The sequence below is a fragment of the Dasypus novemcinctus genome, chromosome 17, assembly GCF_030445035.2.
Source record: "Dasypus novemcinctus isolate mDasNov1 chromosome 17, mDasNov1.1.hap2, whole genome shotgun sequence".
Lineage (NCBI taxonomy): Eukaryota > Metazoa > Chordata > Mammalia > Cingulata > Dasypodidae > Dasypus > Dasypus novemcinctus.
Window position 1 is genome coordinate 73,355,511 of NC_080689.1, and position 18,602 is coordinate 73,374,112.

Consider the following 18,602-nt stretch of genomic DNA (forward strand, 5'->3'; position numbering starts at 1 on the left):
TCCAGGGCTCCAGCATCAAAACTCCAACTCTCTCCTCTGATATGCTGTTTTCTCTGTGAGACCCCGCCCACCAAGGGGGTGGGCCCTCAACGTCTTCCTGACAGGCCAAATCAAAGCCCTAAATATAATTCTTTTTTTTAAATTTCTCTCCCTTCCCCCCCCCGCCCCCCAGTTGTCTGCATTCTGTGTCCATTTGCTGTGTGTTCTTCTGTGTCCACTTCTTTTCTTGTCAGCAGCCTGGGAATCTGTGTCTCTTTTTTTATTGCATCATCTTGCTGCATCTTGCACCAGCTCTCCGTGTATGCAGCACCACTCCTGGGCAGAGTGGACTTTCTTTCGCGCTAGGCGGCTCTCCTTATGGGATGCACTCCTTGCACATGGGGCTCCTCTACATGGGGACACCACTGTGTGGCAGGTCACTCCTTGTTTGCATCAGCACTGCGTGTGGGCCAGCTGCACAAGGGCCAAGGAGGCCCGGGGTTTAAACCTCGGACCTCCCATGTGGTAGGTGGGTCCTTTATCGGTGGAGCCAAGTCCACTTCCCCCTAATTATAATTCAGTCAAGCAAAAGTGAAACCTCTGAATCTAATACAATCTAATACACCCAGAGGAACAGACCAATTTACAAACATAATCCAGTATTTATTTTTGGAATTCATAAATAGTATCCAACTGCCCCACCAAGGGAATAGACTTCACCCTGGAAGCATGGAGGAGGAGGCTGAGAGAGCTAAGCAAGAGAGCCACAATCAGATTCATGTTTATAGAGACTTCTCTAGCTGCACGGAGGACAATGGATTTAACAGGGGTGAACTCCAGGCAAGGACAGTAATTAGGACGGAGACGAAGAATGTAAGAAACACATTATTGGAAGAGAAATGGGAAGAAGTGGGTGGACCTGAACCATACTGAAGAGGTAGAATCAGCAGGATTTGAGGACTGCACTTTTATATTCATAAGTGGGAAACAGTTAATGTTTTGTAAGCTTTAGTCAATGAATAAGACCAAACATTTTTTAGAAATCCAATTGTGTCATTTTGAGAATTTCAATTTCTTTAGGGAAAATGTGATATTTTTCATGATACAACTTAATTGAATTAATGTGTTTTGTTTTGGGGGGGGAGCCTTAATTTATTTACACACCTACCGGTATAAAATGTTAATGCCTAGTCACTTATGCAGATATTATACATTTTGAACATTCTTAAACCGAATTCTATGACATGTAGGGCTTTTCTCATTTAGTTCAAGTTATTTAGTTCAAGTTAATTGTGCCCCTACTATGTGCTCAGCATGCTCATGTTACCTTTCTTATTAAAAAAAAAGGAAAAAAAAATTAAACACACTCTTTTAAAAAGTGGAAACAGATTTTCCCTTTATGCTTGTCAGACCTACCGTCAAATACTAGAGGATTAGTGGGACTCAGCAATTATCAAACTATTTACCATTTCTTCTCCCAGTGGAGTAGCTTCTAAATCTATCAGCTCTTTTCCACACTGGCAAATCAAACTCATCTAAAGAGCCCTTAGAGCCTTTCTAGCAAGAAACAAAGTGATGTTACAGCATTCTTTATCCTACACTGACATCTGGTGGCCATACAGAACATTAAACACCACTCCCGCAGGTTTTATATACCTGTAAACACATAGTATAATTTAACTGTATATTATGGGCTCAGTATCCAGGGGTGGTAAAAATAGACAGCATGTAGTCTGCCTTCAGAGAGCTCGTCATCTGCTGATGGCTGCCTTTCTGCATGAATGTGATGTAGTGAAAGTCCCAGCAGTCCCTTTCATAAAAGTTGATAGCCCTGGGAAGATAGTAAAGATGGAGGCAGATGAGTTTGAGGGAAGAGAAGGGCAAGGCAGTGTGGAGAGTTGAGGGTGGTTTTGTGGGGCCTGAGGAAATAGTATTTTGGGAATTGAAATTTAAGTCTTTGTTTCCTTCCCATCAATGTTTAATCAAAATTATGTTTCGGTTCTTTTTTAATTTCCCATCAAAGGGGAAAAGGAAAGAATTTATATGCACTGGGAACATACTAGTTGGCAATTTAAATGTTCTAAGATTCAATTTGATTCAGAGGTGAAGTAAACATACACACATGCTAGCAAATCTTGTTCTTCCCCCTAGAAATACTAATTTAGATTTCTCTTCAGCCAAATTCCTTAATAAACTTCCCAAACTTCTTCTCCGGTAGCATATTCTGGAAACTTTACTGTAACCTATTGAGTCCCATTTTCTGTTTCCCCAAACGTTCTCTGAAACCCTGTCTTGTTCTGAGTTGCATAAATTCATTGAGCAAAGGTAGTAGAAAGCCTGTTTCCCACAGATGCATGCATAGCAGCAAACTCATCAGGTAATGGCGTCTCTGAGAGCATAACTGGGTCCAGGACTGGTATGCTAGTCCAGGACTGGTGGGTGGACAATGGGACAGTGGAAGGTTGTACAAACGGAGCAAACTGTATTTGAATCCTAGCCTGTTACTCTTCCCTCTCTCTCTCTCTTTCTTTTGCCATAAAATGGGCTAATAATATCAACCCCTTAGGGTTGTGATAAGAATTTAATGGAGTGATGACACATAAATGGTGGTCATCTTTTTCTCGTAGCCCTCTCCATACGGATGTCAGCCAGAACATCTTCCCTTAAAGTCACTGTTGAAGATATCCCTTGGTTAAGCTTTAGGGAACAGTCCCTGATTGAAAAGTTACTGTCACTTGTCACAGTAATACCATTTGCTCTGCCAGGGCCATCTCCATACCCTCATGGACAATGACTTCAGTGAAAGTCTGGCCAGAGCATGAAGTATCTTGAGCGGCAGACCATGCTGCACCGCAGGGGAAATCCCAAGTAGGGACTGAAGTACCAGACAGTGCGAGGGTGAGTCCTACGGAGAGCACCCGGACGAGTGCCAACATTTAAGAAGGTTAGCGCCTCCTTCTGCTCTTTTGGGAACTCTCTCTGCTTTACCAGCTTTTGATGCAATGAAAGTCACCTTTAGGTTTACATTAAATGTCAGATTTCTTCTCGATTGGCAGCCTCTGAAGATTGTGCAGAAAATACCTGGAAGGAAAGGGAGCAACTAGTGACACGTAGTAGGGTGATAGGGTTGGTGTTCCCACTGAATTCACGACCCAAAATGTTAAATGTTTTTCAAGCACAAATGATGCCTTTCCAGCAGAGCCAATAAACAAGATATGATACTTGTTTCAAAGAGCCTAATACCAAGGACAAGGGAAAAAAAACACGTGAAAAGATAGTGTTAAATCTTTCATTTAATCGATGCTCAACTTTTCAATAGCTAATATTCTCTTGAAATCTTCCAGGATTGAACCACTCAGATGTAATTTGGAGTGCTACTTCCCTGCACTGTAGGATGGATCAAGAATCCTTAGTCTAGAGCATGCACATAAATAGAGGGAGTTTCTAATACCTGCATAATTCAGACAATCTTTAATCGCTTAACAGTTAATGCTCCCCCCCCCACCTCCGTTACTGCCTAGTCCAAGTAACCTGTTTACGAATGCAGAAAGCAATTTCCATAGAGGCCAAAACTTCATTTAAGGTCACAAAAATACTTATTGTCAGAGCTAAAGTAAGAATATAAATCTTTCAGTTCTGGTGACATTGAGAAAGAATGGTTTATGGAGTTTTATTCCCTCACCATCTTTAGCAAACACTTAGAGTTCTCCCAAATAATCATGCATCTAAAATAAAAGAATTTGTTTGCAATGCAAATACAGCTTCAACTGGATTGCCTCCCTCAGGCTGTTCTACGAAGAAATTCTGGAACTGACACTGCTTGTTTTCCAGGTTGCTGCTTTAATAGACCTTTTGAAAAGACCAGAAAAAATTATTATATGTGTATCAGTTTGAAATTCTTTTCCTGTCATCTTCTATCACCTTAATCACTTTTCATAAACTTATTCTGAACATTGAGGGCGATGCTGGTAAACAATTTGGGATTTTTTTCCCCTTCTCTTAGTTTTGACATTTTCTTAAAAAGTTAAAAAAAAAATCAACTTTTGCTATGTGATCTTTCTATATCAAAATAAGAGGTTCAGATCTTTCCTTCAATTGGTTCTTTTTTCCTTTTGTTCTCCTAAATAACGTCATTTCTTCCAGAAGATACTTATGCATGTTATTTGAAAGTGCAAATGAATTCCTAAGTGAGATGTCTGAACTGCAGCAATCAGTCAGAAACTTTCCTTGCCTAGCAAAACTGCACAGATTTGCACGGAAGTTAAGAATATTTTTAATACCTGGAAACAAGTATATGGATCAATCTTCTCGAGGGATGTACTTAAAACCACATCACTAAGTGGAGTATTCTAATTCATTTGGGATGGATGGTCCAAAAATTTTCAAATTCCACATTTTCAAAACACATTCTTCTCTTTGGCACTGTCCTTAAGCATGGAAGCATCACCACCCAGGGGGGGAAAAATGATGTTTTCATTTTTAAAATATTTTTATTTTCAAAAGTCTATAATAGATTTGAAGAAAAATGACGTTTGTAGAAATTTGAAGGAACAGGTGGTCCCAGGGTGGAAAAGATCATGTTCCTGTTCTGCCACAAACCTCCAGTGTGTGGCAGCTCTTTGACCAGTGAATAAATGCTATTTTTATTTCAAGATTCTCCCAAGTCTACATAAGAAAATTACTCTCAAAATCTGGCAGAGAAATAAACCTAAAGTACACAGGCCAAGACAGACTTAATAAACATTCTAGCACCCAAGAAATCACTTATCCTGATGTAAGTAGATGAAGGAACAAATTTCTCGTGAAGATACCCAATGATATACTGCATAGTTTTTGCAAAAACATATACATCTGCTTCCACAACAACTTCTGACACCAACCGCAAATACTGCAGTAATTCAATCCAGTTTAATTCTGACTCCAACTGCCCGAGGTTAGGGCAGACTCCACAAAGAAAGGCCGATCCTTTACAATATTACCCTCAGACACCAGTCGCAAGTTCGGGCGCCCAGGCCACCTATACTTCTGACAACCTGGCTAGAAATTCAGGGGTTTCCATTGCCCCCTCCGGTTTGATCATATACTAAACAACTAGCAAAACTCAGTGGAAGTGCTACACTTATGATGATTAGTAAAATACTACAAATAAGAAGAAGCCAAAAGAAGAGATGTTCAGGAGAGGTGAGGGGTCTTCTGTGTCCCCTCCACATGGAGTCGGCAGGCGCCATCTTCCTGGCACAGAGGTGTATTTTCTCCTTTGGAGAAGCTCATTGACGCTTCTGGTGACTCCGGCGTATAGGGGGTCTCGTTCCATGGGCACGATGGATAGAATCGATGTCCATGTGGTTGAAGTCAGTCAGCAGCCCTCTCCCCTCCAGAGGTTGGGAGGTGGGCTGACAGGAGGCGGCTCAAAGCCCAACCCCTCGTCACTTAGAAGGGCCGCCCCCTCCTAAGGCTGTGAGTGTGGCTCTAACAGTCAGGTGTGCTCGGTCGTCCACAAGAACAGTAAAACCTCCAATCACAGGAAAGCCCAAAGTTTCCCCTGCAACTAGGATCAAAACCGGCCAAGTGTTTCATGATACTTCATCTACTGTGGTGTTCTTCATTAATATTATCTTAACAAAAATACTATTATACATGATCACTTTCCATATATATAAAAATGCATATTTTCCTCTATTGGAATTCCAAAATATTTTATTTCCAATTTTCCCTAACATTCCTGTATTTGAAGAAGTAATTTTCTTTGAAAAAAATTAAAACTTTGTTTAGAGGAATGTTACAAAGTATAAAAACTGTACAGGCGTACCTCAGGGATTTTGCAGGTTTGGTTCCAACCACCGCTTCAATAAAGCAAATATGGGAACGCACTGAATCACATGAATTTTTTTGGTTTCCCTGTGCATATGAAAGTTATGTTTACACTCTCTCTAGTCTACTAAGTGAGCAATGCAGGATTATGTCTGAAAAATGTACACACCTTAAGGAAAAATACTTTTTTTGTTACAAACCATCTTCTGAGCCTCCCGGGAATCGTGGTCTTTGAGCTGTTGGGGGGTCTTGCCTTGATGCTGTTGGCTGCTGACTGATCAGGGTGGTGGTTGCTGAAGGCTGGAGGGACTGTGGCAGTTTCTTAAAAAAAGACGACAGTGAAATTTGTCACATCTATCGACTCATCCTTTCACAGAAGATTTCTCTGTAGCATTTTACGTACAGTAACTTCTTTCAAAATTGGAGTCAATCCTCTCAGATCCTGCTGCTACTTTATCATCTGAGTTTATGTAACATTCTAAATCCTTTGTTGTCATTGCAACAATGTGCATAGCATTGTCACCAGAAGTAGATTTCATCTGGAGAAGTCACTTTCTTTGTACATCCATAGGAGGCAATTCCTCATCCACTCAAGTTTTATCATCAGGCAACAGCAATTCAGCCACATCTTCAGGCTTGACGTCTAATTCCAGTTCTCTTGCTATTTCTAACCCATCGCAGTTACTTCCTCCACTGAAGTCTTCAAACCTTCACAGTCATCCACGAAGGCTGTAATCAACTGCTTCTAAATTCCCGTTAATGTTGATATTTTAACCTCTTCCCACGAATCACTAATATTCTTAATGACATCTAGAATGGTGAAGTTTTTCCAGAAGGTTTTCAATTTACTTTCACTAGATCCATCAGAGGAATCAATAACTATGTCAGCTATAGCCTTATGAAATGTATTTCTTAAATAATAAGACTTGAAAGTCGAAATGATTCCTTGATTCATGTGCTGCAGAATGGATTTTGTGCTAGCGGGCAAGTAAAAGACATTTATCTCATATATCTCCATCAGATCTCTTGGGTGACCAGGTGCATTGTCAATGAACAATGATATTTTAAAAGGATTTTTTTTCTTCTTCTGAGAGTAGGTCTCAACAGAGTGCTTAAAATATTTAGTAAACCATGATGTAAACAGATGCTATCATCGAGGCTTTGTTGTTCCACATATAGAGCACAGACAGAGTAGATTTAACATAATTGCTAAGGGCTCTAGGATTTTTGGAATGGTAAGTGAGCATTGGTTTCAACTTAAAGTCACCAGATGCATTAGCTCCTAACAAGAGCACCCGGCTGTCTTTTGTAGCTTGAAGCCAGGCATTGACTTCTCTCTAGCTTTGAAAGTTTTAGATCTTCCTCCAGTAGAAGGCTGTTTCATCCACATGGAAAATCTGTTGTTTAGTATAGTCACTTCATCAATCATCTTAACTAGATCTTAGGATAACTTGCTGGAGCTTCTAAATCAGCACTTGCTGCTTCACCTTGCACTTTAATGTTATGGAGAGAGCTTCTTTCCTTAAACCACATGAACCAACCTCTGCTAGCTTTTAAATTTTCTTCTGCAGCTTCCTCACCTCTCTAAGCCTTCACAAAATGTAAAAGAGTCAGAGCCCTCTACTGGATTAGGTTTTGGCTTAAGGGAACGTTGTGACTGATTTGGTCTTCTCTCAAGACCATTAAAACTTTCTCCATATTAGCAATAAGGCTCTTTTGCTTTCTCTTCATTTGTGTGTTCACTAGAGTAGCACTTTTAATTTCCATCAAGAACTTTCCCTCTGCATTCACAGCTTGGCTAAGTGTGTCATGCAAGAGCCTGCCTTTCAGCCTAGTTCAGCTTTTGACATACCTTCCTCACTAAGCTTAATGGTTTCTAGATTTTGACTTAAAGTGAGAGACTGTAACCCTTCCTTTCATTTGAGACCATTGTAGAGTTGGTCATTGGCCTAATTTCATTATTGCTGTGTCTCAGGGAATAAGGAGGCCTGAGGGGGGCAAGAGAGGCAGGAAACGGGAAACGGGAAACGGACTTGGCCCAGTGGTTAGGGCGTCCGTCTACCACATGGGAGGTCCACGGTTCAAACCCTGGGCCTCCTTGACCCGTGTGGAGCTGGCCCATGCGCAGTGCTGATGCGCGCAAGGAGTGCCCTGCCACGCAGGGGTGTCCCCCGCGTAGGGGAGCCCCATGCACACTTGTGCCCCATAAGGAGAGCCGCCCAGCGTGAAAGAAAGAGCAGCCTGCCCAGGAATGGCGCCGCACACACTTCCCCTGCCGCTGACGACAACAGAAGCGGACAAAGAAACAAGACGCAGCAAATAGACACAGAGAGCAGACAACGGGGGAGGGGGGAATTAAATAAATAAATCAGTCTTTAAAAAAAAAAAAGAGAGAGGCAGGAAATGGCCGGTCAGGGGAGCAGTTAGAACAAGCACATTTATGGATTAAGTTCGCGCCTCAAAAGGGAGTGGTTCATGGTGCCCCAAAACAATTATAATAATAACGTCAACTATCACAGACCACCCAAACAGATAAAATAATAACGGAAAAGTTTGAAATATTACAAAAAGTACCAAAATGTGAAACAGACATGAAGGGAGCACATGCTGCTGGAAAAATGGCACCGATAGACTTGCTCCGCACAGGGTTGCCAGAGACCTTCAAAACGCAGTAAAAAACAACAACAACGCAGTGTCTGTGAAGCGCAATAAAGCAAAGCACAATAAAAGGGAGAATGTCTGTATAAAGAACATCCAAAGAGAGTGGAGGTGGCTTAAGCAATAAGGCAACTCGCTCTCACATCAGATGTCCCTGGAGCGGCTCCAGTGCCTCCTAAAGAAACAAGGAAGACGAACAGACACAGCAAGTGCAAAACAAGAGGGTGGGGAGAAATAAATAAAATAAATCTTAAAAAAATAGGCCATCCACGTTCCTTTCATTTAGACCCACGTATTTTTAATATTTTACCCCATTTGCAGTATCATTTGTGCTTTTGTTCCCTCTCTTTCTCTCTCAAATACAAACTTACACAAACAGCAGATTTTTTTTTCTCTAATTCTTTCTCCTGAAGAAATTACAGATTTATGGAAGTTTTGACAACAGAACTCCTATAAATTTGCCAGCGTTGCCTACTTTAATTAATTAAGTCAATGGAAGCCTCTACATACAACAAAATATCTCTAAGTAGTGACTTTAGACAATAATAACCGTGAAAATTTGGTTCTCTTCAACTAGATGTTTAAATATAGTGATACCTAATCTGAATTCTTCTAATCCATGCCCATAGATTTTCAGTTTTCAATATGAAAACATGAAATAGAATTACATTTGTACCTGGTAGATCATGATATTATAGTGAAGACTATCTTTTAGGTATCTTACAAACCTCGATTTAAGAAAAATTATTTAAAATGTAATGGAAAGTGAGTTCCCATTAGGTCAATGTAATCAAAGAAAACTCTTGACGTTTTAAAGAAGGGACATTATATATTTTTATCCCTAGTAAAAAGAAACAGAGAGGGAGAGTGGATGGAAGAGAGAGGGACTCTCAGGGAGCATTTCTGTTAATTTCCTAAGGTTTTGTGTTTTTTTTCTCCTGATAGGCTACTAGAACTTCCAGGCTGGGAAAGATATTTGAGGCTGTGCACCATCACCTACCATTAGACTGGAAGTCACACTCCACCACCTCTGACAGGTGGAACCACTGACTTTTCAGGACTTTCTTAAGGGGAAATTATGGGAAGGAAATCTCCTGTTCTATTTTTCAAAAGCTCTAAGTGTTGAAAGAAGAAATGAATGAAGGGAGAGAGGAACCGAGGAGGGTAAGGGGAAGGAAGGAAGACAAATACTCCTTCACCCTATACTGAAATTTGCAAGGTAATTTCTGCAAAGGCTTACTTGTCCCAGGTTTTAGCCTTTCTCACTTTCTTCTCTGGTTACAAATACACATCTCTTTTCCATAAGATGGCTGAGAAATCCTTGGTATTCAAATCCATTGCCATTTGCCTGCTTGGGCAGTTTTTTTAACACATGGTAGGTAGTCACTAAATATTTTTTGAATAGTTGATTCTGTCAAAGGTTCACACCTGAACATGATGACACTGGCCTGTTACATGTTTGCCTCACCACCCTTCCACCCACCTTCAACCCCTTGTCTGGCATGGCCACTCAAGTTATCTTTATAAAAATCAGAGACTTCCGTGCATCTCGCCCATTTCCAACAGTGCAGCGTCTCCTCTCTGCTTGCAGCACAGAATTTAAACTTCTTTCCATAATCTGAATTGACTACTGCAGGTAGCCAGACTGGTTTTTATTGGCATGTCATGAGAAGAAGCTGCTTTTAAGTGAGGCTGCCTTGTTCTAACTCTAGGTCCTTCCTGGAGCTTGAGTTAGTCTCCCAGGTTTTTGTTTTCCCATTCGTGACATGGGGCTCATGACAATAAGCTTGTTGTAAGAATTAAATGAAATCACCCCAAAAACTACTTTGCAGAACTAAGTATATACTAAATAATACTACACACTGTGAGTAAATATAAGTAAATAGTAAATAAATAGTAGCTATGGGACTACTGAGAAATGGATATGTTTCTATTATCATCCATATTTCCCTTTGATTTATTTGCTTTTTGGAAATATTATTTAAAGGAACCACTCTGATTAAATTTAAAGATATTAAGTCTTAGGATTTGTTGCTTTAACAAAGTTTTGTACTATAAGTCTAGTTAATAATGACAAACCCCTAAAAGTGGACCCTCCAAATTTTAGATTTTTATGATAAAGAATAAGTAATTTGCTGTGATCCAACGACTTGAACAAGTAATTGATTGGTTTGGTATTGGTTGAATTCTACGCTAGGATATATAGCATAAACCATTGTATATCAGTCTTTGATGCAAAACCTTTAAGCAGATTATTTGTAAAACTGTTGCCAGTGACTTAGATTTTCCTAGTGCTCCTTTGGCTATTGTCAACAATCCTAATTCTGCAGTTTGTTCTTTATTGTCATTTTAAGATCATTTTGCTTTTTATTTGTCATTATACATTTACCATGCCAGTTGTTTAGCATAGGTTAATTTTATTTTAGAATAATTGCTAGACATGAAATAGTCATCCCTTTGTGACCACAGTTTTCATCCTCATGGAAAGGAATAAGTCATTTAAAATCAGAACTCTAGGGGGAGCTGTGGGCACGGATGGCCAGGGGGAAGCTAGAGGGATCCTTTGTTAATTCCTTAGCAATTTCTAGCTCTATGTCCCACTTCACTGAGCCTCGCACAATAATGTAAAGTATATTAAAGAAGGGCTAATTTTCTCAATGATTAATTGTTGCCAGTCTAGAGTAGACCCTTGGAGGAGATAAAGAGTTCTCTCCAATCCACACACATCTTTAAGCTCTTCCAGCTCAGGCCTGCTGCCGTGTAATGCCCCCTCACACAGATGGGAGGTGAGTGGAGGAACCTGAGCCAGTAATTCTTACACTGAGTGGGGTGTTGGTGAGGGTGGAGGCTGGGAGGGGTTGGGGTGGAAAGGTAGAGCAAGAATAATTCTCAGTAATAAAAATCATAGCAACCCAGAGAAAATGCAAGGGCTAGATTACTTAACCCAAGAGAATGGAGACTAGAGGAAGATATTAGCAATTACTACTGCAAACTCAGGTACGTAGTATTTACTTAGCAAGAAAGCTAACAAAGTTTTGCTTTCTTAGATGGCAGATTGCCCAAAAGTAACAGGACTTTGGTCTTTCAAGCAACCCCTGAGCCACCACTTTCCCCATGGAGCTTTCATGAATAGAAAAAATCAGCAGCATGTCTTCTTCAGGTGTTTTAATTAATAGCTTTTTGAAATATATCCTTTTATAAAAAAATGTTTTACTCTGTGATAGGAATTTTACTTCAGGTACCTACCACTGTGCCTGGCACATACTGAGCTCTCAAGCCTTGCTAATGAAAGAATAAGTGAAGGAGTGACACTGTCAACTGGTTGGCAGGTGTAGTGAAATGTGAGTGTCAATTAGTTGAGTTGAGAGGTCATGATTACAGTCAAAATATATTTACATTTAGGGAGTGTGTTGGTTTGAGTCTTTTATGTAGACCTCAGAAAATTGTATTCTTAAATTGGTCCATTCCTGTGGGTTTGGGACCCTTTGATTGAATTGAATTCAGTTGGGGCCTTTTATTGGACAACTTCCAAGAGGCATGACCCAGGTAGGTCTTGGCCCTCTTGCTGCAGTCCTTTATAAATGGGAGAAACATGCAGACACTCAGCGAGAAAGAGAACTGCCATTCTACCCTGCGATGTGAGAGAAGGCCCCAGAATCATCTGTGGCTGCAGAAAGACAGAGAAACCCTGAGAGGCTGAGAGAGAGGACTGGGGCTGGAAGCAGTGGCTTGCAGCTGGAGCTGGAGCAATGAGTCCTGGAGGAGAGGGGAGAGATGAGCCAAATGCTGGATCACCCACAGCTGATCTCCAGGAGAAAATGAGCCTGGAGGGGAAGGCAGAGACCTCGGCATAACCAGCTGCCCTTCTGGTTTGGCACACGGCAGGGCTTCAGGATACACAGTAACCAACCTTTGGTGAGACAGCCTCTCTGAAAATGTCTTGATGTGGACATTTTCACAGCCTCAGAACTGTATGTGTCTACCATAAGTAGTTCCCATTATAAAAGCCAACCCATTTCTGGTGTTTTGCATTGGCAGCCTTGGACAAACTAAAACAGGGAGGGAAAAAGTTACTGATAGTATGAAATTGCCAACAACCATAATAGTAATTAATTACAATAATAAAATAATGTATATGTGACCTTGCATTTTGAATTAGTTAAGTTGGATTTTAATTTTGGGTCTAGGTGGAAGTCAGGTGCCAACAACCATAATAGTAATTAATTACAATAATAAAATAATGTATATGTGACCTTGCATTTTGAATTAGTTAAGTTGGATTTTAATTTTGGGTCTAGGTGGAAGTCAGGTGCAACACAATGGAGGGCATAATGCTTGAAAAAGATAATGTCCTTCTTTTTGGCCCCAGAGGGGGGTGAGGTGCCATGAGAGGTCGATGGGAAGCAGGATCAGCTCTGGTGGCTCAACCAGGAGGGGGAGCACACAGACAGAGCAGAGGGACCTGTGGGCTTGTGCCTTTATTGTGGTCCAGGGGTGGAGCTTAGTAGATTTCCTATGGGAGTCAAGTTTTAAAGCAAACACTTGGCGGCAGACTTGGCCCAGTGGTTAGGGCATCCGTCTACCACATGGGAGGTCCACGGTTCAAACTCCAGGCCTCCTTGACCCGTGTGGAGCTGGCCCATGCGCAGTGCTGAGGCATGCAAGGAGTGCCCTGCCACGCAGGGGTGTCCCCGCATAGGGGAGCCCCACACGCAACACACGCAAGGAGTGCGCCCCCTAAGGAGAGCCACCCAGTGCAAAAGAAAGTGCAGCCTGCCCAGGAATGGCACCGCACACACGGAGAGCTGACACAACAAGATGATGCAACAAAAAGAAACACAGATTACCGTGCCACCGACAACAACAGAAGCGGACAAAGAAGAAGATGTAGCAAATAGACACAGAGAACAGACAACCAGGGTGGGGAGGGGGGAAGGGGAGAGAAATAAATAAATAAATAAATCTTTAAAAAATAATAATAATAAAGCAAACACGTGGTGAAGGGAATGAGACTGGGGGTTTCTTAGGGTGAAGGGGATGGTGGAACTTATCATTTGGGACCAGCTGCGGGTTCTGACTGATGTGGGGAGGGGACATGAAGGGTGGCTGCAGACACTGGTTTGGGCTCGGGTGGAGTGTCTACCCTAGGACTGAGCAGCCACTTATCAACTAGACCAAAGACCAGTGTTGAGCCCATGGCTTAGCCAAGGCAAGAAGTATGCTGATGCGGCACACTAAACATTTTTTTCAAGATTTATTTTATTTTTTATTTTTCTTTGTTTATCCCTTCCTGGGGTGGTTCACTCCGCTGTCTGCTCGCCTTCTCCAGGAGGCACCGGACCCAAAGCCAGGACCTCCCACGTGAGAGGCGAGTGCCCAACAGATTGAGTCACATCTGCTCCCCAGGGAGTGCTTGATCATCTGGCTTGGGGCCTCTGCTTGTTGAGCGGGGGGCAGAGTCTACCTCCCTGCTATGGGGACAGAGTCTAGCTTGTTGTGGCAGGAGGCAGCATCAGCTGTTTATTTTGGGAGGCACCAGGACTGAATCTGGGTCCCCCCACGTGGTAGGTGGGTGCCCAAGTGGTTGAGCCACATCCACTTCCTAAAACTTTTGACAAGTGTAACACCTTGCCATGTGCGTTAGCCCTCATGTTTAAATAAGAATATGCCCTTTATCCTGAATTTCAGGGAATTTAAATAAAAGTCATCAAACCATCTGACTTAAAACCTGCCCCTTGTGTAGACTTAACTTCCTAGGTAATTCTTGTCATTCTAAGGCATTGCTTTCCTTAAACTACTTCCTCCTTCAAGGCCACCTTCCCCTTGACTTTCATGAACAACTCTTTTCTGCTTTTCTTGCCCCCTGCAACTTTCACCATTACATTTTCATCTCCTAGGTTCACTCCTTTTCTCCTAATTATGGGGTTTCCATAGGGTTCTTTTACCCCATTTATTGCATTTGTTTGGATCTCACATATTCTGCATCATTTTCTCTAGCCCAACCTCTTCCTGAGCTTCAGACCTATGTCCAACTACCTATGTGACTTCTTAGTTTGGATGATTTCGAAGGGTCACAGAGTTTCTCAGATCAAATCAAGTGTTTTTCCTCTGTCAAGCCTAAACTTCCTTCTTCCCACATCACTTGTTTTAGCTAAAGGAACTACATTATTTTAAATGTGGCCATTCAATGCAGAAAACTGAAAATTCACCCACTTTCCTCTCTTGGACATCAGAATTTAGTGCTCTTTGCAATCAGTGACTCAATCCTCAATTCTGCAAGTCCCTGGTTTATTTCAGCCCTTATTGTTTGCCTAGACTATTGCGTAACTTCTAACCAGTTGCCCTGTTCCATGTCCTGCCTACCACCACCTTCTCCCTAAATTCCTTCATCTCTGCCAGAAACCAAATCCAATTTAGTTTATCAGTAACATCTCTAAACTTTCAAGATAAACTCTAAAGTCCTTAGCATGGAATCAAGTCATTTCAATAGCTCCCTTCCTCCTTCCCCTCATCTCATATCTGACTTTTTTCTCCCCATCTCATATCTGACATTTTTTCCTCCAATTCCTTCTGCCTTTTAGTCTACATTCTTGCACAATTAACCATTTTCATTCTTCAAATGCAAAATTGCTGTCTTGATCACTTGTTACACTTTCATGATGTGTTCTCTCTGACCTTCCTACCCATTTTTACTCAACTTAGAAATTCATATTCATCTTTACAGACACAGTTCATTTTTTGGAAACCTTCCCTAATTCCCCCAATAACTAATTGAATATTCCTCCTTTGTTACCACTGTATTTTGTGCATATTAATATTAAACATATTATTCTGTTTGAAGTTTCTGTCTCTTCAAATGGGAACTCCGTGCGGACATGAGGGCAGAGATCAGGTGTCAGGCATACTTTCACTGCACAGCTAGCACAGAGATATAAGTGTTTGTTGAATTCATGCATAAAAGAATATATCACCTGTTCTGATCTTAAAGGCTATCTAGCTCATCTAATCCATAATTTCCCCTTAGCCTTCTGGATTGTTGCCATATACCACATTAGCTTCTCCACAATAGACATTTCGTACCTCGGTGAGCCTTCTGTTATGTTCCCATGGCCATCCATTATCTTCTTGTTTGAGTTAACCCTTTTTAAGCTTTTGTTTATGAGTGTTATGTAAAGAGTCCATCTAATTTAAGTCAGCAGCAGCAGATGCACATCAAAATCCAGAGCTCAAAAGAGAACATGACATCCAATTAAGCAAAAAGATTATTCTTCAAGCCATGATGTACTTCTTGAAAAGCAATTAACATATTGCACATTACTCCTGTGAGGCACAAACTGTTTCTTCCCCATCTTAATTTGCCTGCTCAGAAATAGACAGAAAAAGATAGATGAGTTTATGCTCAAGGTGTATGCATTTCCCTTGTGGCCAATGAACCAATTTCCTTTTCAGATTTGCAGAATATTGATACAATTATTCTTTCATCAGACATGAAATTTGAGTGTATAACCAGTTTGTGGAAATCACCTAGTAATTTATTAGGTTGATAACAGCAATTAAGTCACAATTGCTTCTGAGAAATATAAATTGACTTTTCATTTTAAATGGATAATTTAACATTCCAAACCACAGACATAGAGTATTAAAAAAATTCTGGGTTAAGAAGTTTGCCTCTCTTGTTATGGAAGGTTTTAGACTGAAATGAGGTGGTGGTAAGGCATCCAGCTGGTAATGTCCAGTGCACATCTGTAAATGAGAGCCAGGGTCTCAAGAGGTTCTGGAATGGCCATGGAACTTTGGTTCTCTTTCATCTGAGGTGATGGCTAAGGCATGGGAATGGTTGAGTTCTCCAAGAGAGTATTGAGAGAACATCTGACAAGAAGAAGCAGGATCTTGAAATATGCTGACTTACTATGAATGGGAAGAATGGACCAAGGGAGAAGAACTGGGGAAGAAATGAGAGAAGGAATTATCATAGGGGTAAGAGGAGAACCAGGGACATGTAAAGCATAGGTCAGGCTTAATTTAAGGAGTATATGGTGAATGCTATTAAGTGCCACACAGAGGTCAGTGAGGAAGAAAACTGAAAGAAAAGTTTCAGTCAACCATGTCAAACACCATAAAGAGTTCAAGGACAAAGAAGGAGAAATGTGACTATTTTTCAGCAAAAGCATAAAATTAGTTTTGCTTTCTTTTGTGTGTGTAATTTTTGTTGTTTTACCCTTTAAACACTTGATTGGATTAAATGCATTTTGGATACTTGCTTTCTAATCAATCTGTGATGCAAAGCTAAAAGCGATAACATTTGTTCTGCTTTGTGACAATTAGTTGTAAACTAGTACACACAAGTCAGAGCTTGGAAGTATACTCACAAGATGCCCCGTAACTCAACAACTCAAGCAGATCATGGAATTAGGGGAAACTGCTTCCATGAGTTCACACCATCCAGCGAGAACATCCCAAAGCTGGACTTCTTCACTCAGTTGATTCATTATCTTTGCCAAACCACTCTATGCTCCTAAATGTTAGTTTCTCCTATAAAGTGATGTTAATGTGGGCTTAGAAAGAACTCTCCTTTTTAAAAACATAAAGTATCAAAATATAAAAAAGGCTGTTGAATTATCAAGCATTATCCTTTTTTTCATTTATTTTGGATGAAACTGAACTGTTTAATTATAAATAATATCCTAAGTAGATAAACTGCACTTAGTTAATTTTTAGTATCTGCTTTAGAAGAAAGAGTAAGTTATCAATAAAAGACTATGCAATTTCAAAATGAAAGCAAGTAGCAAATGGTGGTTAGATTTTTTCTCTAGTTTAATAAAAAATCAATGACTAAAACTCAAAGTACTTAGTATCTTCCATTTCAAACACTACCCCAATTAGGTCAAGAGAAACTTTTCATGTAAAGATAGAAAGATTCTCACTGGGAAAGCTTAGCAGGGAATGAAAAAGATGAAACTATATCAGTGTTAATTATTGATACACTACAGGGAGAGTAAGTGTTTAAAACTGAACAAATAGCATGCTTTTTGATTCAGACACCTCACTTAATTTATTAAAATCATCTAGATTTATGCTTTTATCTTAGACTGAAGTCTTCAAACAAAGCATTTAAAACATTAACACATTCAATGCCAGAATTATGATTATGCCTTATTGGCATAGGGTATTTCAGTCTCATTTTTCAGTGCAATAAAATTTCTTTTGTTTTCTGTGGCAATAAGCATCTTAATGGGAACATTGGGAAAAACTACCCCTGGGATAATAGTCAAAGATTTTAAACTAGATAATAAAAATTTTGTTTAAGAATAATATGGTGAGCAATCAGTAGGTGTTTCTAGGAGTTGTTTGTTTGGTTTTATGTATTTGTTTCTCTTCTAAGGATTGTATCAGTGCAGAAAAATAATAAAATAAATAGAATGGAATGCTTTAGCAAACCTTAATTCCACTATGGCTCTCTGTGACTTTCTGTGATCTTGACAATATCTAAAGATGAAGGAAGTATGCAGTACAAACTTGGGTTTCTCCATGCATGCTTAGTTATCTTCAATTTTCACTCAAGCTAAAGTACCATTACCTCCAGGCCATCTGGCTTTGTACAGCCTTCTTCAGGTTGCAAGATGCACTCGTGAATTTTATATTTGGGAACAAAGGGAGGGAAAGAAGGGTTGTGATACTAGTGATAGATAAAACCTACCCAATAGATCCCAAGACAGGCCAACAAAAAGATCTAAACAGTCAAAAGGTAAATAGGAAGTTGAGGGTGATGATAAGGGTACAAGAGAAGGGAAGTGAAGACCTATACACCTGTCGCATATTCCTGGGAAAAGCTCAGAATAATTCAAGGAGAGCTATATCCTCACTTAAACACATTTTATGATTTAGGTTTTCTATTTTTCATTGCTTTAATTAGTCCATATTAGAATGAGATATTTCTTTAGAAGAATGTGTATGACTAATTTCATCTTACTCTTTGAGGTTTTTTTTTTTTTTGAGATCTTTGAAAAATGAAAATGAATGTCTACATAAAGGCATGTTAGCATTTATTCTTTTTTGGTACTTGTTTGATTCGAAATAGTTATGTTGTAAGCAGGTGGCTTAAGGTCTGATGCTTATGAAGGAGAACAGCACAATTTATTTTATCCCTTCATTGT

General features: G+C 40.2%; 1 protein-coding gene across 12 annotated transcripts in view; it reads left to right on the plus strand.

Moving 5' to 3' along the window:
- Positions 1-18,602, plus strand: part of CTNNA2 (catenin alpha 2) — a 1,156,618-nt gene that overhangs the window by 374,974 nt on the left and 763,042 nt on the right. The window lies entirely within an intron of this gene.